Here is a 23,800-nt window from a genome sequence, read left to right on the forward strand (position 1 = left end):
AAGCGGGAAGGAAGCTTTATTTAGAGCATGCCTGATACCTATTCAAATGATACTTTTAAATGAAACAGCACAACAGACAAGTTGCTTAAGCTTAGCAAAAATTAATGATTTGAATGCGCCCAGTATTCCTGCCCTTGCAAATATGTATAAATGGCAAAAGTATATAAATGCAACTGAAGATCAGCTCGATGAATGGGACCAGAATGGTACATTTAATGCTTCACTGTCACGTCTTGGCGGGTGGTTATTGTGGCCAATAGATACCAATGGGTGTCATAAATGTTTTATAAACTCCATGGGGGGGGTTTAAAACAAGTAGGCCAGACCCTTGCTATGTGTCATCCGAACATGCGGGTATAGTAACAACATACAGTGTAGGGAAACTATGCCAGCAATGGTTGAAGAGTTCCTTACTAGATGCTGTTAGAGAACACCTCAGTCTCCTGTCTAATAACACTGACTTAAAGGACTTCCTGTTAGGCCCCAGAAAACAATGCAGAAAGAGCTTCTTAATGAAATTTGGAAGCTTTCCCAATAAGAAGCTGCTGCGCAGTTAAGGCAAATAGATCAGGAAATCTTACAGAAAACATTAGCTGTTGTAGAAAATGGGAGTAATACCCTGTCTGACTGATATACACGTTAAACAACATTGCTTCTTCTGCAATAGACATAATACAAAGTGATATGTCTTCTTTACACCTTAGACAGAGTCAACCAAGGTCCATTATGCAGTTGGACACTACGAACATTGAAGGCAGGTCACGTCCCTTGGCAACACGTTAGCGCAAGGACAAGGGACATATTTTCCACATTTAATTTAACGCAACAACAACAACTAATGTCTAAGAAAGAAGCGGCTTATGTCATGTTAAATATAGAAAAGATTGAAAAGTTGCCTTTTACTGTGGCCAAAATAGCATCTGCTTAATACACGGGGGATTTCTAATAACTTTGGCCAGCAACGTGGCTGGTGGACCTAAGTTGTCCTGACAATCCAAAGGTCCAGCTGTCCAACTTTGGTGGAGGTAAGGGCTTGCCTCCCCACACAAGGCAGAACTCCCATGAACTGCGTGTTTTGAAGTTACCAAGGCTTATGTGCAACCTTCCATGAAGTTCTTTGTACACAGCACAGCTCTGTCCCCCAGCACTCCTTCCTGTGACACATAGCTTCCTGAATGGTTCTCCGATGCGTTGGATCCCTTTGTGTCGTGCTGTGTGGGCCTATATTTGCAACTTTGTAGTCCCCATGCTGTGGGACTCCTGTGCACGCTGCCTGGTCTTGTGAGAGTTTTCCGAGTTGCTAAGAGCCCCCTCTGTTTCCCCCTCCTGGGTAGGGGCCACCAGGTCCCTCCTGGTCCTGGGCAGCGCCATTTTCAGCTAACTACAAGCTTTGCGTGTGCCAAGGTTTGTTGGCGGAATCCAACAATGCAAACCAGACTGCAATCTTCTATCCAGCATGGGACATCATCTGCACCAACCAGGAACCCACATCCATCTTCTTGGGTGTAGTACTGACTGTTCTTCACTGGTGGCTCTTCTTTTGCACCTTCATCCGGGTTAGCAGGGGTCCCTGTTCTCCCTGGACTCTTCAGTGCTTCTTAGACTTCCTCCCCTTCTTCCGGAGGTGTTCAGGTCCAGGAATCCATAGCTGGTGTCTTGCAGTCTCTTCTGGTTCTTGCAAAATCTTCTATCACATGTTCTTGTGTGTTCTAGGAAACCTACTGTGATTTACTGCTGCTTTCCTGGGCTCTGGGGTGGATTCTATTACTTACCTTTGGTGTTTTCTCACAGTCCCAGCGCCCCTCTACACACTACAGTTGCCTAGGTGGGAAACCAACTTTCACATTCCACTATTTTAGTATATGGTTTGTGTTCCTCCTAGGCCCATTGCTATCTTTTGTGATTTTCACTATTTGCCCTATTTTCGTACTGTTTTTGCAGCTACTACTGCATTCTAATGTATATACTTTGTATATTACTTACCTCCTAATGGAGTACAGTCTCTAAATTAGTTTTGGCATTTGTGTCACTAAACTAAAGTACCTTTATTTTTGTAACACAGAGGATTTTCTTTCATGTGTTTAAGTACTGTTTGACTACAGTGGTATTGCATCCTAGATAAGCCTTGGCTGCTCAGCTACAGCTACCCCAGACAGCCTGGCTTCTAGACCTTGCCTACATTACACTAATAAGGGATAACTGGACCTGTTATAAGGTGTAAGTACCTTTGGTACCCACTACAAACCAGGCCAGCCTCCTACATGGCAATATCTAGATTGACCTGTAATTCTCCTGCACTGTTGCTTCTGACTCGGCCCCTTAACCCATACTAGGCAGGGACACCATTTTGAATTGCTTTTGGGGGAGCCTCTGGACAGGGGCTTTGACTGGGTCTGCTCGTATCACCTGATTGCTTATGCCTGGGGATTAGCAGGACCCTGTCAATCATGCGTCTCATCCCTGTTGTGGCTAGTGATCCTGGTTAGTGCCTGTAGTTCCTCCTCTAAACCACACAATGGGGAAACAAGATAATAAACCATCAAAATTCTCTTTTGAGTCGCACCACCTTACATGTTCTGTGGATCCAGAATCTGAGGCCCATGACAAGGACCAACAGGCTTGTGCTGAGACTGGCAATGCCCAGGACATTTGTTACATGTTTTTATATCTTAAGCACAATTTGAACATTGATGGAAAGTTATAACTCCTTGCAGACCAGTTTAATTCTCTTAAAGAGAAAGCTGACTGGCATGAGGAGTGACTTGATCAACTCAAACACCACACATCTGAGGGTAAAGATACACAGTCAACTGCTAGGGAACAGTTGCTCCAGATGGAAAAAGTTCTTGAACTCATCAAAAATAAAAATGAGGACCTTGATGCGCAATCACACAGAAACAACTTGTACTTTCTTGGTGTCCCTAAATCATGTTGAAGCCATGCTACATTCCCTCTCCCCTATGTTCATTGTGGAGAGAAAACATCATGACTTGGGTGCCTAGCTGCCCCCGGGTTACCGGTGCCCCCTATTGTTGACAATCTACTGAATTATAGGGATCGGGACACTGTGGTTCACCTTGCCAGGGAACATCGAGCCCTGCAGTACCAGGGACTAATTATTACTTTCTTCCCTGACTTTGCACTGGGGGTGCTGGTGGTCCGCCAGAAGTTTCTCCCCATGAACAGACCCTTGCAAATTACTGGTTCCATGTATTCTTTGCTCTACTCAGCCAAGCTTTGTGTTTTACACCAAGGGAAGACCTATCACTTTATAGTTCCCAAGACCTGCCACCAAGTTCATCCGCCATACGTATTCTGCCTCTGTGAGGCCCGCTTCCTCACAGGGGCTCTGATGGCATATGCTTCAATGACAACGACTTGCTGTCTAACCATGCATGTGCCATGCCTGAGGGCTAGAATGGAGAGGGCCTCAATCCGTGGTTGCTTTGCTGGCTGGCTTACCTTGATTGTACTGCTGCAGCAATTTATTCAGTGGGATGGTGGGGTCAGCAGTCTCCTTATCATGGTCTAAACTCATTTCTGCTGTTCTTGGCCACTCAAACCGTTTGTGGTTAGAGTGTGTGTTGGGACCTCTGGTCATCCTTAAGGAATGTTTCCCTTTAACCTTTTACTGTTCTGATGTGTTGCTCTGTTGTTTTTCATGGCGGGAGGGATGGGGCATTTGGTCCATTTGGGATTTCGATGTGAATGGGGGTCTGGGTTTGACAATATTTTTTCTTGCATTGCTTTGTCTGTTCTCTTTTCAGACAGATGTACATACTTATCGCTGCACTTCCCCCATGCAGATTGAGCGACATGCTTGATTATTTACCCCCTTAAGGCCTAATGCACCCCATTTATGCCCAATCTGGAGCATGTGGGGATTGAACATTCACTGTAAGACGCGGCACGTGCTAGCATGCCTGCAGCAGCATAGCATTGACATTTGTTGCTTGCAGGAAACACACTTAACTTATTTGACTTGTGGGTGCCTTCAGGGAGGCTGGATTGCTGAGGAGCATGTGTCCCACTACTCCAATTACGAGCAAGGTGTGACAGCGCTTATTCGCAGGGGGCTACCTTGGCATACCTGCAAGGCACTAAGCGATTCTCAGGAGAGATTTGTCATCTTGACAGGCATGCTGTAGAGGAACCCCCTGATACTGATATTGATTTATTGCCCAAAAGTGGATGATCCTAATTTTTTTACAGAGGTATGGCAGCTGGATGGTTCAATGGGCTTGGGGTGTGTTCTGGGGGGATTAATGTGGTTCTAGATGCATGTGAGGAATGGTCTAGCAAGACTTGGTGCTCACACCTGGTGGCTGCGGCCCAGCGGTCCACCCTAATGGGAAGCAAAGACCTCACTGACATGTGGAGGGCTCAACACACCTCTAGCACAGAGGGCACATGCTTTGGCCTGATGCACAACTGGTCTAGAATTGACTACTGGCTGATTACCTCTTGGACCACTGATGTCACCTATCTCCCTAGAACTTCCTAGAAGTTGTGGGATCATGCCCCAGTAGTGCTGGAATTTGCCCCTGCAGAGTTTGTTTCAAGGGATTTCACATGGAAGCTACCACCAATGCCCTTCTAGATTAGCTGTCCCACACTGAAATTAGAATAGCTATTATTGAATATTTTGAACAGAATAAGCAGTCTGTGGAGTCCCAGCCTATGTTCTGGGAAGCTATCAAAGCCTTGGAGCTCCAAGTTTTCTCCACTAACAGTGATGCTGTTGTTGCATCTATTCACAGTAAGCTCTTGATGAGGAGCACTGCGAGAAACACATTTCCTTGGGTGGGAGGTCCATGCTAGATGATACGGGGGCGGCGAAAGAGCAGATGAGATACTAAGTGACCTGTTGCAGGAACCTTGGGTTAGTGATCTCATCGTAGAGCTTGTAAATGACCAGCAAAATATACTTGCAGGTGTTGCAGCTGTAGAATGCATCAGGACTGTTTTCTATACCACACTGTACACCTCATCCCCGTTGCCCAACATGTCTTCCTTGACTTCCTATCTGAGCTCTGTGCAACTGCTATGGTTGAATGACGCCCACTGCCTGTTTTAAAAGAAGCCCTGCCTGTTTTAAAAGAAGCCCTTTACAGTGGAGGACGTCATACAGACCATCAATGGTAGGCCTGGCAACAGAGCACCAGGCCTAAATGGCCTGACAGCAGTCTTTTACAAAGAATATGCACCTTTCCTTGCTCCCCATCTCTTGGCCATGAAAGAGGAATCCTTGTTAATATCACAAAATAAAATGGTGAGTGTTTAAACTTTTCAAACACTCACCCCCAGTCACAGATCTGGGTTTAATCCATCGTTATTTTGCTTGCCACGTCACCCCAGATCGGACCCGGCCATATGCAAATCAATTTTGACCCTGCTCCCTATGGGAGCAGTCCAGCCCGAACTGCCAAGCCAGGTCCTCCCTGGACAGGATTCAAGCATCCTAGGGCCGGTTTCAGGGTATCACCTTTCATCAGCCTGGCTAGCTTGAATCCAGTGGTGCAGCAAGCAAGGGACCCATGTTGGGCCCGAGTTGTGAGACCTTGTCTGGCAGGACAGAGGTCTAGGGGGGCTTCTTCAGACTAACGCCGGAAATCAGCATTTCCCAGAGCCAGGCACTCTGAGCAGGGTCCAAACTCTGCTAGCTCAAAGTGCAGTAGTTGCTGGAGCTCCAGTGCTTAATTTGTAAATAGAAACATTCCGGTGGCCAAAGCTCTCCTCTGAAACATGTGGCTGCAGCAGTTAAATATGCGTGCATGGAATATTGAGGCAGCGTAATCCTGAAGTTATCTTGGGACTCTTTAATCCATTTATAGCCACTCCCTGCCCCTTCAGGTCACCCGTGCAGCTTTGTGCCTTCTCCCTTTGGGATGCTTTTTCATTTCTCTCTTACTCCGTCTTTCCCATATGTGTCTATTGTCCGCAGTAAATGCTTGAGGCAGAAAAATAAGTGCTGGCCTTCAAAAATAAGTGTCAGTGCCCTGAACCGGAAACTACTGTCTCAAATTAAACACTGATTAGCTCCAACATTGCAGCCTGTCTTTGTGCGCTTCCAACTAGTGCAAAGTAGTCTTCTCATCCTCTTTCCAAGTCCAGCAAGTACTGAGGATCAACCTGCCTGAGGTACCATATGTATCCCAAGAAAGTGCCCTGAGGGGACCACACGGTCACTAGCCAATGGGCTACAGGGCCCCCTCCTACCTAGTAATAAAGTTCCTGTGATTGGTGGCATCTGCCTATCCCAGAATGCCACATTCTTGCCCCCTTTAAGTTGGCACAACCTTTTCTTTGTCATCAGGAGCAAGGTAGCCAACCCTAGAGGTGTGGCTACCTAAAGGCAACAGGCCCATGGTAAAACCTGAAGGGGGACGACTTTCCCCTCTCTGGTCCTATCTCCATGCTGTCTACAGGACCAAAAGGCATCCTGCACAGAGGTGTTGGGCCGGGCAACCCATCAAAGGCAGCTTCCCCTTTAAAGCACACTTCTGGGCTAATACCCCAGAGTTGACATCCTGTCATTCCTGAGTCTGGGAGTCAATTCACACGTTTCGCCAGGCAGTCAGAAAGCTGTGTGTATGTGTGTGTGTGTGTGTCTGTCCTTGTGTGAGTGTGGGTGTGTCCTTGTGAGGCTGTTGGATGAGCAGAGCACAGAGTGGCAACTTTCTAAAAGTTGCCTACCTTTAGTGACATTGATTTCGACCCGGGCATCAGGTTGCATTTAATGCCATGATCAATTTGATACCTTACACAACCCAGTTTAGTAGTCCAAGTCAAACATTAGCCTGGTTGGGATGCCACCTGGTACCTCTGTATTAGCCAATGGGGCTACCAACTTTACCATAAAACATATGTATTACTTAACAAAATACAGGTCCCTGCTATAGGACTTATTGGCCTTCCTTAGGGGAGACTTATACATTATGTTAAGGAATAGGGTGGCTTTTCCATTGGTTTAAATAGCAAAGTCAAACTGGTAGTAGAAAACACTGTGCTTCCTGTCTGTAGTAGCAGGCCAGAACCATTTGTGCCTTATCAAATGAAGGATGGCACAAACAGTGCTGCAGCACTAAGTGGCACTCTGTCTTACATGCCCTGGGTACCATATACTAGGGACTTCTGAGTAAGTCAGGCCTTACCAATTGGGTATATCCAATTCAACCAGTACTTTGTGTGAGGTTAAAACACTGCCACTGAGGTCTGGTTAGCAGAGTAAAAAAAACAGCAGTATCAGTCCACAGTGTGGGGGTGAATATACAAAAAGAGGCATTTCCTTACAGGTGGACACTGGCGGTAAAGACACCTGGTCACTTTGCCATGTGATTACCATAGGTGATTCACACATAGTGGACTTACCCACAGTAGAAAGTTAGAAAACGGATGATCCAAAAAGCACAAAATCTGTGCATGCCAAATAGGTGGAACCCATTTTGCAACAGGGGAGATCTTGAACATAGCATAGCATCGTTAGCTGACCTCTCATGGGTTACAGATGAGTCCCTACTGCCAAATATACTGTCTGAAGAATAATATATCTGGTAGCATCCAGGCTATACCTCACTGATGAGGCCTGATATGAGCAAAACCTGCATGATGTTGCTTGTGTTCACTTCTGGAGGAGTTTTCACCTTGAAGCTCAGGATGAACTGTTCCCATGAGAAGGTGGACAAGTACTGATTTGCATAAGGCAGGCGTCTGTCTATTGTAGCACAATGGGTGAAAACCAATAGGCAAGGATGATTTTTCAGAGTGATTGCCAGTTGTTTAGATTATTTGCAAGCATTTCTCCTACCACTTTCTGTGTGTTTGATGTAACACCCTAAATGACCAATGGTTAGCCCAAAAGTAGATCCTTTGAAACAGCTGTGGGGTTACTACCTTTTTAAGTGTCTGATATACTATTAAGGCAGGGAGAAGCCAATAACCTTTTCTTAGTGATCAGGAAAGGAGAACACTCAAACTTTCATTACCGGTTTCAGCCTGTAAAGTGACTGATTGGTTTATTGGGTCATTAACTGTGCCCTAATCTGTCACTTGTTGGAGTATGGGAAATGTCAGCTATACTAGAGGGCTTAAAGTGTTTTGTTTCACAACCTTGTATCGATTCAGCGAGGGGAAAAAGGTCAATGAAGGTTTGCCTTTGAGGATGTTAGTGAATTTTAATTACTTGAATACACCAGTATCATCAGATCTTTTGAAGCTGCAGATAACTTCTGCTTTGACATTTTCATGCCCTGCTATTTACCTGTTATCTGGAGAAGGGGATCAGTTCAGGGAATCTTATTTTTCTTAATGGACATCTTTATTGATTTCTTAGTAAATATACTTAGTGAATCTATTTCAATTAAATTGTAAATGAAAAGTGAACTAACAAATCCTTTATAATAGTTATGTCACACTATTGGGAACTAATACTATCCAAATGAAGCTGTACACTGAAGAACAAATTTATTACTTGACGTTTGGCCTGCTTGAGTATTTAGGGACAAATTTAGGAAAAGTGGTGCTGCACCCAGTGAAGCACCACTTTTCTTGTGCCCCTTGGCACCCCTCTATTCCCACCATGTGTGCGCCCTATCTAAGATACGGCGCACCATGGAGGTAGCTAGGGAACTAGCATCAAAAATGTTGACGCTAGTTTGGAGCTTTGCAGGATTAGTGTAAAACATTTTGACGATAATCCTGCAAAGCCCATTGAGGCCCATTGTAAACAATGGTGTGTGTCCTTTTAACACCTACTCTGAGCAGGTGTTGAAAGTGCCGGAAAAAAATGCAAATAAATCTCCTAAATATCTTTGCACCATTCCCCCCCCCCCACCAATGGGGGACTGTCCCCTTTCCATACATTGTCTGGTGTGGGAATACCGTAGCACAAAGGGTACCCGTTGTGTGACGCCACGGACTACCGCAGCATCTCTTTTTCAGACCGCTGTCAGGCTGGCAGTCCGCATTTTGGGACACCAGTACCGCCGCGGCCCGTTTTTTGGGGCTACTTTGGTGTTTTTTGCTGCGGTGCGGCCCAAGAGGCACATTTTGTGCTTCGGGTCACACCGCGGCCCCTGGCAGCCTCCCTGACTTCCCTTCCCACTTACTTTCCTTGGGTCCGTTCTCTTTTTTCTTCTTCTTTCAATTCTGTCTTCATGCCTTCTTTCTTCTTGGTCTTCCATATTGTCTTCTTTGGTGATTGTCTTTCCAGCATGCCTTGTTCCTTTTATACTTGGTCTTTTTCCTAATTCATTTCTATGTGGCCTTTCCAAATCCAAGATGGTGTTGTCCGTTCTTCCTGTTTGTCACTTCTACTTTCATGCAATATAAGCACTGCAGTTCACTCCATCCTTGCGTTGCAAACATTTCCGTCTTGGTGGTGATCCTTGATCCTGTTTCCAGTTTTCTACTAGCTCCTGCTCTTTTCCTGCGGGTTTTGACTTCTATTTTTTTTGGCCTTTTTTTCATAGTTTTTACTTCTTTTCCATGAGTTCCTGTGACAGAGTTTTTTCCTATTCCTTGGGTTTTTCCTCTGGGACTCCTTCTGGAGGGTACGGTCTGCCTTGGCAGTTTTCCTAGTCAGCAGCACTGTGGCTACCAGAAGGGGTTGCCCTTATCTTGGCCAGTCCAGAGCCAGTAACAAACCAGGGTCCCTCCTAGCACTGCAGCCTATGTTGGGCCACATTAGTGTAAAACAAAATTATGCTAATGTGGTGCAAAGAAGCGCGAGGGGCTCCTAAATCTCCCCCTTAGTCTTTTAAAATATAATGATTCATGCACTACTAATGGGGCCTATGAGTAGAAAGTTCTGAACACCCAATACGAAAAGAGAAAATAAAAGTTACAATATGCAATAATGGTTGATGGCTGGTAAAAAGGGAGGAAGAAAAAAGATAGGGGGTGAAGATGCCACAAGCAACACCAAATGCCAGCTTCACCTCCCACAGGCACTCATCACATGTCAGTGGTCCCAACCATGATTACATGATATAGGTATGTTAATAACATCCTAGTTACAGGTAATAACAAGTCCAAAAGGTGTTTGTTAAATTCTTACTGCAATTAGAGAACTAGATATATGGATATTCAGGTGTTGAAGAAATCTGATGTGCGTGTAGGTGAACACCACAACCCAAACAAAACTAAACTGAATCTTGTAGGCTGTGGGATTTTGGATACAACAGCCATCCCAGTTTGAGAATGTATAAAAGGAGAGTGAAGTCAGAGTCTCATCGCTTCCCAAAGCAGTTTGTGTTTCCAGTCATTGAAGGATCAACCTTGAGCAAGTGTCTTGCGGCAGGAGTGTAGGATTGGGACCTTTGACTTCCTACTTTTTACACTGTCATGCTACTCAGATAATTTTCACCATCATTACCAAGGCCTTGCACATATGTACCTATTCTGTGTGTACACTATTTCCTAGTATTTCCTCAGTATCAGGTCAAAATTCAGAAAACAAAATTAGTATGGTGAGTACTTTTGTTCAGTAATATCACTTAGTAGTTACGATACCCAAATGATTAGCTTCACAAGAAAGATATAGTGGTGACTCACATAAGGCAGGAACCTTCTCATATCAATGTAGGTTACAATTGTTTGTGTAAAACACAGCAGCCTGGTCATTGACATTGATAGAAATAAACTGTCTGTTATTATACACTGTGGGAGCATTTAAGAAAGGATTAAGGAGAATTTTTGATAGAAGGACATTGAACCAAGGGACCGATCATGAATTACTTGACTTGAGACATGGTAAAAGAGATTTGTTACAGTATATGACACAATTCCAGAAACTGATTGTTGAAACTAATTAGTGTCATTTTCTATAGGGGTGTGACTGATGTATTAAAAGACATTTTATCTGAGATTCAAGACCTTCCTAAAATTTTAGAGGATCTAATTAATGTAAATATAAGAATTGATAAAGGGTTAACAGATAGAAGATCTGAATTTAGGACAAGGGTGCTTGAAAGATGTTCAGAGACAGCTAGAACTACAGTTACCCCTCCTGAGCCAATGCAGCTAGGCACAGCACTTCTAATCCTAACCAAGGAAGAAAAGGAGAAAAGAAGGGAGCAATGGTTGAGTTTATATTGTGGTTCTGATCAACATTATATTAAAAAAATAATAAGAAAACTATGAAAAGTCATCAGGAAAACCAGAATGTTCAACAGAAGTGAGGAGGGATCCCTTGAGCAATTTTTAATAAGCTTATCTCATAAAGATGCAAACTCATTACAGTCCGGTCTAGCACATGCATGTTTAAACACTTAATTAAAGAAAAAGGACAGCATGTCTTCACATATACAGGATTCATAGACTTTTGATATAATTAATACTCCTTCATTCCAGATCATCCTAGGAAATTCATGCTTAGTTAGGCATAACCCAAGAATTAATGGGGAATAAGGTACAATAACATTTCAGTGATCAAATTGTAGAAATATAAGTTATCAAGTTATTTAGATTTGGTGGCAGAAAATATTAATACTCATTTACAAATGGCAGCCATGGTGTCTGTAGAAAAAGTGGAAAAGGAGACTCATTTACGTACAAAGATTCCTAAAAGATATAACAATTTGTAGATGTATTTAGTACACATCAAGCAGAACAGTTGCCTTCTCACAGGGAGTACAATTGTACAATTGATCTTCAGCCTAGGGCCAAATTGCCTTGCAGCAGAATATATGCATTAACAGACAAGGAGACTGAACATTTGTAACAAAACAGAGAAATATCTGGCAAATGGTTCTATTATACATTCACAGTCTCCTGAATCTTCACCTCTGTATTTTGTGCCCAAAAAGAGGGAGATGGTCATCATTGCATGGATTATTGTGCCCTGAACAAAGTTCTTATTAAAGTTGTTACTCTCTTCCTTTGATCTTGGTAATATTTGACCAGATTAAGAATGAGAAGATTTTTACTGAGCTCGACCTTAGACCTGCTTATCAGTTGGTAAGGGTCAATGAGGGAGATGAATGGAAGATAGCATTTCACACTAAATTGTGGCTTTATAAATATCAGGCCATGCCATTTGGTCTGTGCAATGCACATGTAGCATTTATTTTGTTTTTCTTTAATGCCAGCAGAGAGTTTACTGATATATTTCTCATTGTTTATATTGATGGTATTCTTATATTCTCAAAAGACAGACAGGTGCACATTTATCGTGTATGTAGAGTATTGCAAAAACTGTGGGAAAATTACTTATGGGCAGATTTAGATAGCTGGCGAACGAGTTACTCCATCACAATTGTGACAGATATCCCGTCCACTGAAATCTAAATCCCATTATATCTTATGGGATTTAGATTTTGGCGAGCGGGGTATCCGTCACCATTATGATGGAGTAACTCATCCACCAACATTTCAATCAGGCCCTTAGATATAAAGGCTGGAAAGTGTGGATTTCATGTTTCTCAGACACAAATTTTAAGATTTGTGATTTCTACAGAAGAGTTAAAAGTGGTTAACAAAATATTCATGCAGTCATTGACTGGCCTATTCCAAAGTCACTGAAAGACAATCAGAGTTTAAGAGATTTTGCAAACTTCTTAAAACACTTCATACAGGTTTTTTTTCCCTCAGAATATATCACCCATTTACTAAGCTGTTGAGGAAAGAGATCTATTTAAGTAGAATCAGGAGGCAGGTGATACATTCTAAAACTCAAAAACCAGGTTTACTTCTGGGCCAATACATAGACATCATTACACTACCCTACCTTTCTATGTGGAATGTGATGCATCAGACTTAGCATTAGGAGCAGTGTTGCCTCAGAGACATCTAGATGCACGTCAATCACATTCATTAGCTTATTTATCCAGAAAAGTGATTGATGCTGAAAATATTAAAGCTATTTCTGTGAAAGTGGTAGTGCATTTACAGAATAGAGATACTATTTGTTTGAAATACAAGTGCCAGTCACGATTTAAACAGATCACCATAAGATGTTCTCATGAGCAGCCAAAGCATGAACAGTTAGACAGATGAGATGGTTGTTATTTTTCTCATCATATACTTTTGTAACATCCTTTAGACCAGGCATCAAAATCAGAAACCTGTCTCATTGGTTCATACAAATTATGAGAGAGATAACAACTGATAAACAGTCTATTCAATAATTCCAAAAGAAAAAAATCACTGTTATTCATTAGAGAGGCTATTAAGAGAAATATCTCTGATGAGGAAATGATGGCCTTGCAAGGATGAAAGACCTGAAAATGACTTACCATAGTTTGACCATTGCCCCTGCATGACAATTAGAGGTTTGCATATGTGCACTTTTGAGCACTTTTATGTTTAGTTAAAAATGTTTTTATTTGTACTTTTATGGTCAAAGATTGACTGAAATAAAGAATATTTACTTACATACAGAAAGAAGATGCAGAATGGCTTTACACTTGTTATAATGAAGTACATGGTAAAACAAATTTCATTTCAGATGTATTGGACCTTTTTCTACAAGGAAGGTGATTGGTCCAGTGGCTATAAAGTTGACATTACCAGAGACAATGGAAATAAACTCAGTGTTTCATGTTTTGTTATGTAAACCAGTAAAGAAATGTATTGAAATTGAAAAAACACCAGATCCTGCATTCAAGACTCTCAAATGGATTATGTTCAAGGCCATCTTGGACTCATAAACATAGTGAGAAAGACTGGCAAAATCTGGTAAAATGGAAAGGTTACAGTGTGATAAAACATTCTTGAGAACCAGCACAAAATGTTCATGTCCCTCAGGCCATGAATACATTCATAAAGATAACCCTGAAAAACCAAAAGGAGAACCTAAAGAGGGGTGTACTGTCATGATTAAATGATGTAGCAGTGTTAACAATTGTCAAGTTATAGGTAACAACAAGTTCAAATGGTGTTCGTTAAATGCTTACCACAACTGAAGAGCCAGATATAATGATATCCAGGTTCAGAGAAAAGCTGGCATGCATTGGGGGCAACCCCACAACCAACACAAAATCATCTTGAATCTCATGGAAAGCGCTATGTTGGATAGGGTGGCCATCTTGGACTGAGATTGTATAAAATGAGAGTAAAATCCAGTATCTTGATGAAGGAGTGCCAGGTTTGAACTTTTGACTTCCTACTTTTTCTACTATCTTGCTACACAAATCATTTTGACAATCATTACTTTATTCAAAGCCTTGTATATCTGTTCCTATGCTGTGTGCATAGTGTTTTTTGTCATGTTTTTTTGCACATTCTTAATTTTTGCACTTTCCGTCTCTTCTGTTTCATTGTCAGTATTGTACATATTGTAATTTTTTCCTGGATTTACAAGACTGGAGCTCATTTTGAATTTATGTGCACTGAACTCAATAGTAAGTTCATATGAGTCTCATGTGAGGACTACACCATAAGGATTTTCAAGAGAACAAATAATAATAATTGTTTTCTTCTATTGCCAATGATAAAGACGCATAAGATTGAGAGAAGAAAGAACTAATTTAGAGAACTTGTTACTTGTGGTTATTAGGTAAAAGGGTTGTGTTAGACTTGCCATCCTTGGCGTGGTCTCCCCTAACTTTTCGCCTCTGTTTCCCAGGTTTTTGATGTGTGCTGGATTCTGTTTTTACTGTTTTTGATACTCTGGGCACTTTACCACAGCTAACCAGTGCTAAAGTGCATGTGCTTCTATGTTAAATGTATGTATAATTGGCTATCCATGATTGGCATATTTGATTTACTAGTAAGTCCCTAGTAGAGTGCAATAGAGGTGACCAGGGCCTGTAATTCAAATGCTAGTAGTGGACCTGCAGCAAAGGGTGTGTCACCCACCTTAGTAGCCCTGTAAACATGGCTGAGACCTGCCACTGCAGTGTCTGTGTGTGCAGTTTTAAACTGCCAATTTGACTTGGCAAGTGTACCCACTTGCCAGGCCTAACCCGTCCCTTTATATAAATGTAAGGCACCTCTAAGGTAGGCCCTAGGTAGCCCCATGGGCAGAGTACAGTGTATGTTAAAGGTGGGACATATGCTGATGTGTTTTACATGCCCTAACAGTGAAATACAGCCAAATTTGATTTTCACTGTTGCACAGCCTAGCTCTCTCATAGGTTAACATAGGGGCTGCCTTTAAATATTATTAAAATGTAGATTCCCTTTGAGAGCAGATAGAAATATGGAGTTTGGGGTCTCGGAGCTCACAGTTAAAAAATACATATTTTAGTGAAGTTGATTTTTGGATTGTGAGTTTGAAAATGCCACTTTTAGAAAGGAGGCATTTTTTGCTGAAACCATTCTGTGACTCTGCCTGTTTATGGTGTGTGTGTCTGGAGCCTGACCTAGGCAAGGAAGGATCTTGTAAACAAGAGAGACTTTGCTTTGAAGTTTACCAACTTCAAAGGAAGAAGGGGGCATAAGTATTGGACCCCATGCCCCTGCAAATCAGATTACTTCAAGGATTCATGAGGAACCTCTGCCTGAGAAGAGCTGAGAAGAAGCGCTGCCCTGGCCTGTGACTGTGCTGTGTTGGGCTATCCTTCATTTGCTGCTTCTGCCTTTGCAAGGGGCCAGAGACTGGACTTTGTTTTGCATTCCTGCTTGAGAGGTATCTCCAAGGGCTTGGAGTAGAGCTTGCCTCCTGTTTTGAGCCCTCAAGGACAGCAAAGGCTTTACCACCCCATTCTGAGTCTGCCTGCTGTGGACTCTAGCTTGCCAGAGAGTGCCATTCCAGTTCCTGGGCCCCCGGAGGTGACTTTCTGGAGAAAAACCTGTCAAACGAAGCCGGACCATGCTGTGTGACTTAGTAAAGGACGCCGATGCCCGTAACCGCAAAGCCACCTGCCCCAAGGCCGTGGACCTCGCCGAAGTGTAACTACCCTGATGGCCCTTTAGGCTTTGCGTCACTGCAGCCGCTGATCCCGCCTGACTTGGCTGACTTCGTAGTGTCGTAAGTCCGACATCTGTGACATCCGATGTCATCGCAGCTCCTGTGGCCCTGTGAAGTCAAATGTTGGACTTTGTGCCTGCCGGAACCAAGGGCTCGACTTTGCAACTGACACCGCTTCACTTCCACCGATCTGCAATAAGGACCCGACGCTGTTGCATGACGCCTCTGCCCTTCTGCCCCGTTGCACTGGAACTGATGCCGCATCAGATCCAGCAACACCTTGCACCCCGACTCTGTGCTCCGGCCTGTTTTTTACTTGTTTGCTAAGGTACTGTACATGGGGGTTGAATGACTCCGTAAACTGTGCCATTGGCGATGCATTGTGGGAAACAACTCTGTTGCGATGCCGCTTAATATCAACTTGCAGCATTTGTGCCTCAAGACACTATTTTTGTGCTTTTGAGTGCTGAATTCATATTTTTAACTGTGGATTGTGGATTTTCATCATATTTGGTTTTGTTTATTTAGATAAAACAATAACTATTTTTCTAAACCTGTGCTGTGTCATTTTGTAGTGATTCACTGTATTACTGTGTGTGTTTAAACAAATACTTAACACATTGGCCCTCATTACAACCCTGGCGGTCGGTGTTAAAGCAGCGGTAATACCGCAAACAGTCTGGCGGGAAAAAAATTGAATCATGACCATGGCGGAAACCGCCAACAAAGACAGCCACTTTAACACTCCGACCGCCACGGCGGTAGAAACAAACACCACGGCGCTAACCGCCAACAGACAGGTGGAAGACAATGTACTGCCCACCGTACCACAAGAGGCCTATCCGCCACCTTTTCCGGGGCAGAATCAACGCAAACAAAAACACGTCGGAAACAGTACACAGAAGGGAAAACACTCCCCTCTCCACACCCCACGAGGAACCAGGACGCCATGGAGCCCGAATTGCAGATACTGCTGATGCTGGTCTTCCTTCTCTTCTATCAGGAGCCCCAAAGACGGCGGCGATGACCACGGTGTGTACTGCACCTACAACACAGGGGAGCGGGAGGGAAAAGAGAGTGACACACACACACACACAACACACAACACCCCACCCCCACCCACAACACCGTACACACAAATACATGCAGCAACATTACACATACACCACCGCACCCCCTGGAAGAACGAAAGGACAAAAGGAAATGATTTGAACGAATGTGATCATGTGAAATCTCATTATCAAAGTTAAAAATCCAGTAAATACAATTATGTACACCAACTACACAAGTCCGGATAGTGCACCAATCATTGTCCGTGGACCAATGGGCCCAAAATGCATGGGCAAAGCCCACACTAGATACCTGACTAGAAACAGAGAGAACACTGGAGGGGCATCAGATCGAAATGAAACAGTCACCTCAGGAGGAGGGGGGCACCTCAGCCAGATGAATGCACGACACCACTGCTGCACGAGGGGGCTCCATGCCCACTGCTGCATCCTGGGGAGTGCAAAGCCGCAGTCTCTCAAGTCTCTCCAGTGGGTGGTTTGGCCACTGCTTTTTCCTGGGGAGTGCAAAGCCACAGTCTCTCAAGTCTCTCAAGTGGGTGGTTTGCCCACTGCTTTATCCTGGGGAGTGCAAAGCCACAGTCTCTCAAGTCTCTCCAGTGGGTGGTTTGCCCACTGCTTTATCCTGGGGAGTGCAAAGCCACAGTCTCTCAAGTCTCTCCAGTGGGTGGCTTGGCTACTGCTTTATCCTGGGGAGTGCAAAGCCATAGTCTCTCAAGTGGATAACAGTCTCCACTGGTTCTGGAGGGGGCCTGGTGCCCTGAGTGCTTCATCCTGCCAAGGACTGAGGTAGTGGATGTGATTCTCCACTTGTTCTGGAGGGGGCATGGTGCCCAGAGAGCTTCATCCTGCCAAGGACTGACGTTGTTGATGTGATTCTCCACTGGTTCTGGAGGGGGCCTGGTGCCCAGAGTGCTTCATCCTGCCAAGGACTGAGGTAGTGGATGTATCTCTCCACTGGTTCTGAAGGGGGCCTGGTGCCCAGAGTGTGCCACGTGCAGTGTGGCCGGTACAATTCACACACCTGGGTGTGCGTGGCACGACATTGGTGAGGTACAGGTAGCATGATACGCCATGGAGGCAGCGACATACCCCACACTGCTGCGGCTTCGCATTCCACCTACAGGTGCCAACAGTGATGACAGTAATGCTTCATGGAAGCTGCCCAGGGTCCTGGAACTCTCCACCAGCCTCGGATGACTGATCACTGGGGATGGTAGGCATGTCAGCGGTGGTGCCACTATCCGAGGATGTCGCGGGCCGCTGGTGGTGCTTGCGGCGGTGTCTGTGGTGGCGGTGCTGGTGGCAGTGTTTGTGGTGGCGGTGCTAGCGGCGGGGTCTGTGGTGGCGGTGCTGGCGGCGGGGTCTGTGGCGGCGGTGCTGGCGGCAAGGCATGTGTCAGTCAGCACCTGCTGAGGGAGAAAGCAGGATGTCTCCTGCAGCCTAGGACGGCTGCCCACCAGGGAAGAGGCTGGGGACTGTCTCAGTGGCTGTTGCCGTGCCGGAGGCGGTGCAGGTGACGGTGCAGGTGGCGTGTTCACCGCTGTAAAGGTTGGTGTGGACGTGGACAGAAGGTGTGTCACAGGTCCCTCAGTCTGTGCCACCATGCCCTCTCCTGACCTGCTCTTCTGTTTTTGGCCCTTCCCCACCTTTGATGGTGGCACAGTTGTAATGCCACTATCCCCTTTTGTTTTCGCTGACCCCTTGGTGGCTGGTAGTTTCGGCTTCTCCCTCTGGGATGTGGGCACCTTTTTCACCTTGGCAGGTGGCGGAATGTCCTTGCCCTCGCTACGTGGCACACTGGCAGCCCTGATGGTTGGCGCACTCCATGACCCCGCAGTTGCTTGCACCACTGTGCCTGGGGATGTGGTGGCTGAGGTGCTGGGTTGGGACCTGGAAAGCCTGGCCCTAGGGGAAGGACGGGGGGAGATGTAGGGACAAGGTCAATGTTAGCCAGGAAACGTTTTTTAGACACACTGGGACAGGTAGATGGAGGGGGTTTGGGAGTGGAGGAAGAGGTAGTGGTTGTAGAAGGTGTGCGTCTGCTGAATTTGGGTGAAGGTGCATGGGCTGGAGGCTGTTGTGAGGTGGATGGCTGTTGGGTGGGTTTGTGCCTGCGTTTGTGTACTTTGGGAAGAGGGCTCACAGACACACTGATGCAGGACACTGGGGATGTGTGAATGGTAGTGGGGGTGGTGATTGCACGTGAGCGGTGTGTGGTGATGGGCGTGCTGGTGATGGAGGTAGTGGCTGAGGATGTAGTGCATGCAGGTGTGAGTGGAGATGAGACTGGGAGGGAGGAGGGAGACGTGGAGGAGGGAGGCACAGTGGGGGAAGTGGATGTTGGTATGTGTGCATGGGTATGTTGCTTGTGTGAGTGCCTGTGGGATGTGTAGTGCTTATGTTTGCCTGAGCCACTCTTGTGTGTTGATGTGTGTGGATGCTGGTCTGATGGTGTGCTTGGGATAGGGGATTGGGTCTGAGTGGAGGAGGTTGGAGGGGGGAGGCTGGACACAGGGACAATGGCTGCCATCAGTGCTGAGGCCAGAGCTTGAAATGCTCTCTGTTGGGCTGCCTGGCCAGAATGAATGCCCTCCAGGTATGCATTTGTTTGTTTGCAAATGCCTCTCAACACCCTGGATGGCATTCAGAATTGTAGACTGCCCAACAGTGAGGGATCTCAGGAGGTCAAAAGCCTCCTCACTGAGGGCAGCAGGGCTGACTGTGGCAGGGCCTGAGGTGCCTGGGGCGAAGGAGATGCCCACCCTCCTGGGTGAGCGGGCACAGGACAGAAGTTGAGGGGCTGCTGGGAGGGTGGAGCTGGTAGGGGGGTGGCGGCTGTACCTGTTGATGTGGTGGGCACAGAGGGGCCCACCACCGCAAGGGAGCTCCCATCAGAGGAAGAGTCGCTGGTCTCTGCTCCTGTCCCTGCAGTGGAGGTCCCCTCGCCCTCCGTCCCACTGGTGGCTTCAGACTCTGTAGCTTCACCCTCCAGGGCCAAGTGGGATGCAGCTCCCTCCTGCTCCGGTGCCAGTGCTCCTCCGCCTGATAATGCTGTTGCACACAAGAACAGGGAGACCACAAAAAGGGGGGGGGGGAGACAGAAGATAGACATGTTCAGTGCATGCAACACCACTACCGTTGGCAGACACAACGGACAGTGACCAGCCCTCTGCACTACGCCATGCACTTATAGTTCCTAGATTTTTTACATGCCCATGGGGTACGAGGCTTAAGCCCAATTGCTGCACACCTGGAAGTCACAGGAGCCTGACTAGGTGTGGATGGCTCTTACCACTAGTGGGGGTGGGGTGCCAAAGAGCCTGCCTCACAAGGGACCTTGCCTACCAAGATTGCCCTGGCCTAGGGGAACCCACTGCCCACCTCCCCCACCCAGACACCTCGTAATGTGCACAGAGTCAGCTGAATGAGAGTGTACTTACCACCTTGTGGCTGCTGTGATGCCATCAAGCACCTATCCAACTCCAGATAGGCCACAGGTAGGATCCGTAACATCAGGGTTGCCATGGTGCGACGGGCACCCCTCCCACGTTGGGAGGCCATCCCCGGCTGGGCCTCTGCCGTCTATTTGCTCCAGCGGCGCAGGTCCTCCCATCTCCTATGGCACGCCAAATAGCCTTCTTCTGGTGGGCGCTGACCTAGAGGAATGGTACAGGGTGAAAGGACATTACTCACCCGGCTGGACCATCATACTCATTGCCCACCAGTTCCCACCCATGCCATGACGCACATACACTCACCATCTGCACATGTAGGCCTCAGCCTCCCCCATGTATCTTCCAGCCACACCACTCAAAGCAGGCATTGCCCATTGAGCATGCTCACAGTCTACTCACCTGTTTGTCTGGAGGACCGTACAGTTGCGTGTACTGGGGAGGACTCCATCCACTAGTTTCTCCAACTCCTACGAAGTGAAGGCATGGGCCCTTTCCCAAGACACTGTAGCCATCGTCGCTTCCAGACACAGGTCACAGCAGCACTTGCAGTGTAGGTCCTCTCCTGTTGAAGGTCAGGTATTAAAGTGAGTGAACAGACAGAAAATAGCGGTCACGTCCGCGGCGGTGCGTACCGTCACTGCCGGCATACATGGTCATTGGCTCCTCGGACCCATAGGGCCCAATGTTAACCAATGCTAAATTGCACCGTGGTCTTCGACCGCCCACCGCAACGGTGTACAACGCTGTTGAAGTAAGCCTCAGCAAGGCCTACTAGTGCAAGGGGTTCACCTTTCTCTGCACAAAGTCCTCAGACCATGTAGGAAGAAGTTGGCACAGAAACTGGAATAAAAGACAAAAGTTTATTAACCTCATGAGGTGGTACTACAGTTCAGACAGCACCCTTGGGTAATGTCTGAAGTAGCACACTGAACTGAGAGAGCATGGTCCTTTTATACCCACACAGGGGCTAAAAGGAGATGGTACAATTATGGAAACAAGACTTGTATACATGTAAGGTCATGTGGAAAATGCACAGTCGACAGGTAGGAGGAGCTAACAGTTTCCAAGGACTAACAGCTGCAGACCTTACTGAGCATGTGCGAAAGTAAGAGATGCTAAATATAACTTGTCACTAGGCAGATTTCAAGAGCAGTTAACAGAAAGGTAGGACAGAGCACATGGTGAGCACATGGCAGCATGTAGCAGAGGAAATGGCTGCCATGAATACAAAATGGATTCCGCAAAATGTTTACAATAGTAACTAAATACAAGATGTCTTCTGCTAATGCTTAATCTAATCACTGCTAAATTACAACAGACGACCCTTTCAGCATTAGCTGAAGACATTTGTCTTTCTGGGATAATCTAAATATTCATCTTGTATATTTATGCTCATCATTTCAGCTATTTCCTTATCTAACATATGTTGTGCCTTCATTTCTGTAATATTTCTTTTGGTAGGCATACAAGCAGTAATACACATGGAGCAGAACATTGGACCACACTGAATACAGATACAGCATGTAACAAATATTGCAATTATTACACACAGGACCTTCCAACAGGTAGTTGGTAATATCCATAGTTACCACAAACAAAATATGTATTATGTGAAGCTGTAAAACTACTATTATTTACACCCTCAATAGTTAAAATCAAGGTACAATCGCTTATCCCTACTGGAATTCGTCCAATGCTTCGTATACATAAATCTGCTTTAGTTTTTGTAATAGAAATCACAAATTGTTCTTTCTTGTCAGAGTCTCGCATATTTGTGAAGACATATGGTATTGAAACATTGTCCGGTTGATACTCTTCCGATTCCCATTTAGTTCCTTTCGCTTGGGGATACCCATCTTTGTCTTGGTAGCATACTTTATTAAGGCGAAAAAGAAGTCCGCCCTCTGTACGTTTTCCAGATGCAAACAAAAGCATGTACCAAGCTTGACAAGAACCATTGTGTGAAAAAGGAAGAGGAATGAAAGGTGTTCCTCCTTTCTTTTGATGCGCAGGTATCATTCCACATACCCAACAGTTAGTAGTATTTGTAGCATTATGAGTATGATGCAACATCTGAATGAAAGTATTATTGAAGTACGATTGACGGTGCTTCTGCTCCTGATAGGGAAGCGTAAAGTAATAGTGATCCTCTGGTACTGGAGTAGTGGCAACAAAAAACTCACGAGCAGGAGACTTCTTTTCAATAAACCAGGTGATTGTTGCTGTAACCCCCAAAACAACAACAAACCCCATAATACTAATGATCAATTTGTTATTCATTTTAGCAACAGTGATAATCGACCCTTTCAGAAATGAATTAAAAACAATCGTTGGAGCTCTTATCCCTGGGCAGCCGCTGATTTCTTCACCACGGGCCAAGACGGGTGTCACTACTCTAATGCACGGCTGATCCACCCCCCTTGCCACATTGGCTCTCCGTTTCACTAACCCAGGGCGGTAGCTCAACCAGTCTTTTCAAAACAATTTTCAGATTCTTTCCTTGGTCTCAAATTATATCGCGACACTCCAGAAGTCGTATGGTCCGGGAAGACCTCTGCAGATTCATCAGGTGATATTGCACGGCCTTTATCCGTAGTCAAAATCTCTCGATGATCGGTCAGCACAGCAGGTTCCACCAAGGTAGGTAGGACTCTCTTGCAGTGAGTACTATGGACCCAATTCTTTCGGTTCGTCACTCGAACTGCTGTCCTTGTCTCAAGGAGCACCTGTTCTGGGCCTCGCCACCTTGGTTCCAAGCTGCTTGATCTTTCAAAAGACTTAATCATCACCTGGTCACCAGGTCGTAGTTCATGGCCTTCACCTGTAGATCTGTCAGGAAGTGCTTCTCGAACCTGTTGATGAATAGAAACCAAATTGTCGGTTAACTGTGCCAAATAATCATTCATCAGGACACAAGGTACATCATATACAGATTTTGGTTTAGGAACTCCCCAAATATTCATTGGTCTCCCAAATACTACTTCATAGGGGCTAAGGCCAAGTCGGGAGTGTGGCACTGACCTAATAGACAATAATGCCAATGGTAATGCATCCGGCCAAGTTAAGGATGTGGAAGCCTGTATCTTCGCTAATTTCAGCTTCAATGTAGCATTATACCTTTCCACCAACCCTGCTGATTGTGGGTGGAAAACCGCATGGAACTTCTGTTTGATCCCTAATCCTTTCAGGACATACTTAATAACTTCCCCAACCAAATGAGGTCCGTTATCACTCCATAAAAGTCTGCAAACACCAAACCTAGGGAAAAATTCTTTCAAAAGCACCTTCGCTGTGGTAATGGCAGTATTATCCTTTGTGGGGTATGCCTCTATCCATTTACTGAAGGCACAAACCACCACCAAGACATACTTTAAATTGTTGCTGCGTTCAAGCTGAATATAATCCATTTGTAGAACTTCAAA

The sequence above is a fragment of the Pleurodeles waltl genome, chromosome 2_1 (assembly GCF_031143425.1).
Source record: "Pleurodeles waltl isolate 20211129_DDA chromosome 2_1, aPleWal1.hap1.20221129, whole genome shotgun sequence".
Lineage (NCBI taxonomy): Eukaryota > Metazoa > Chordata > Amphibia > Caudata > Salamandridae > Pleurodeles > Pleurodeles waltl.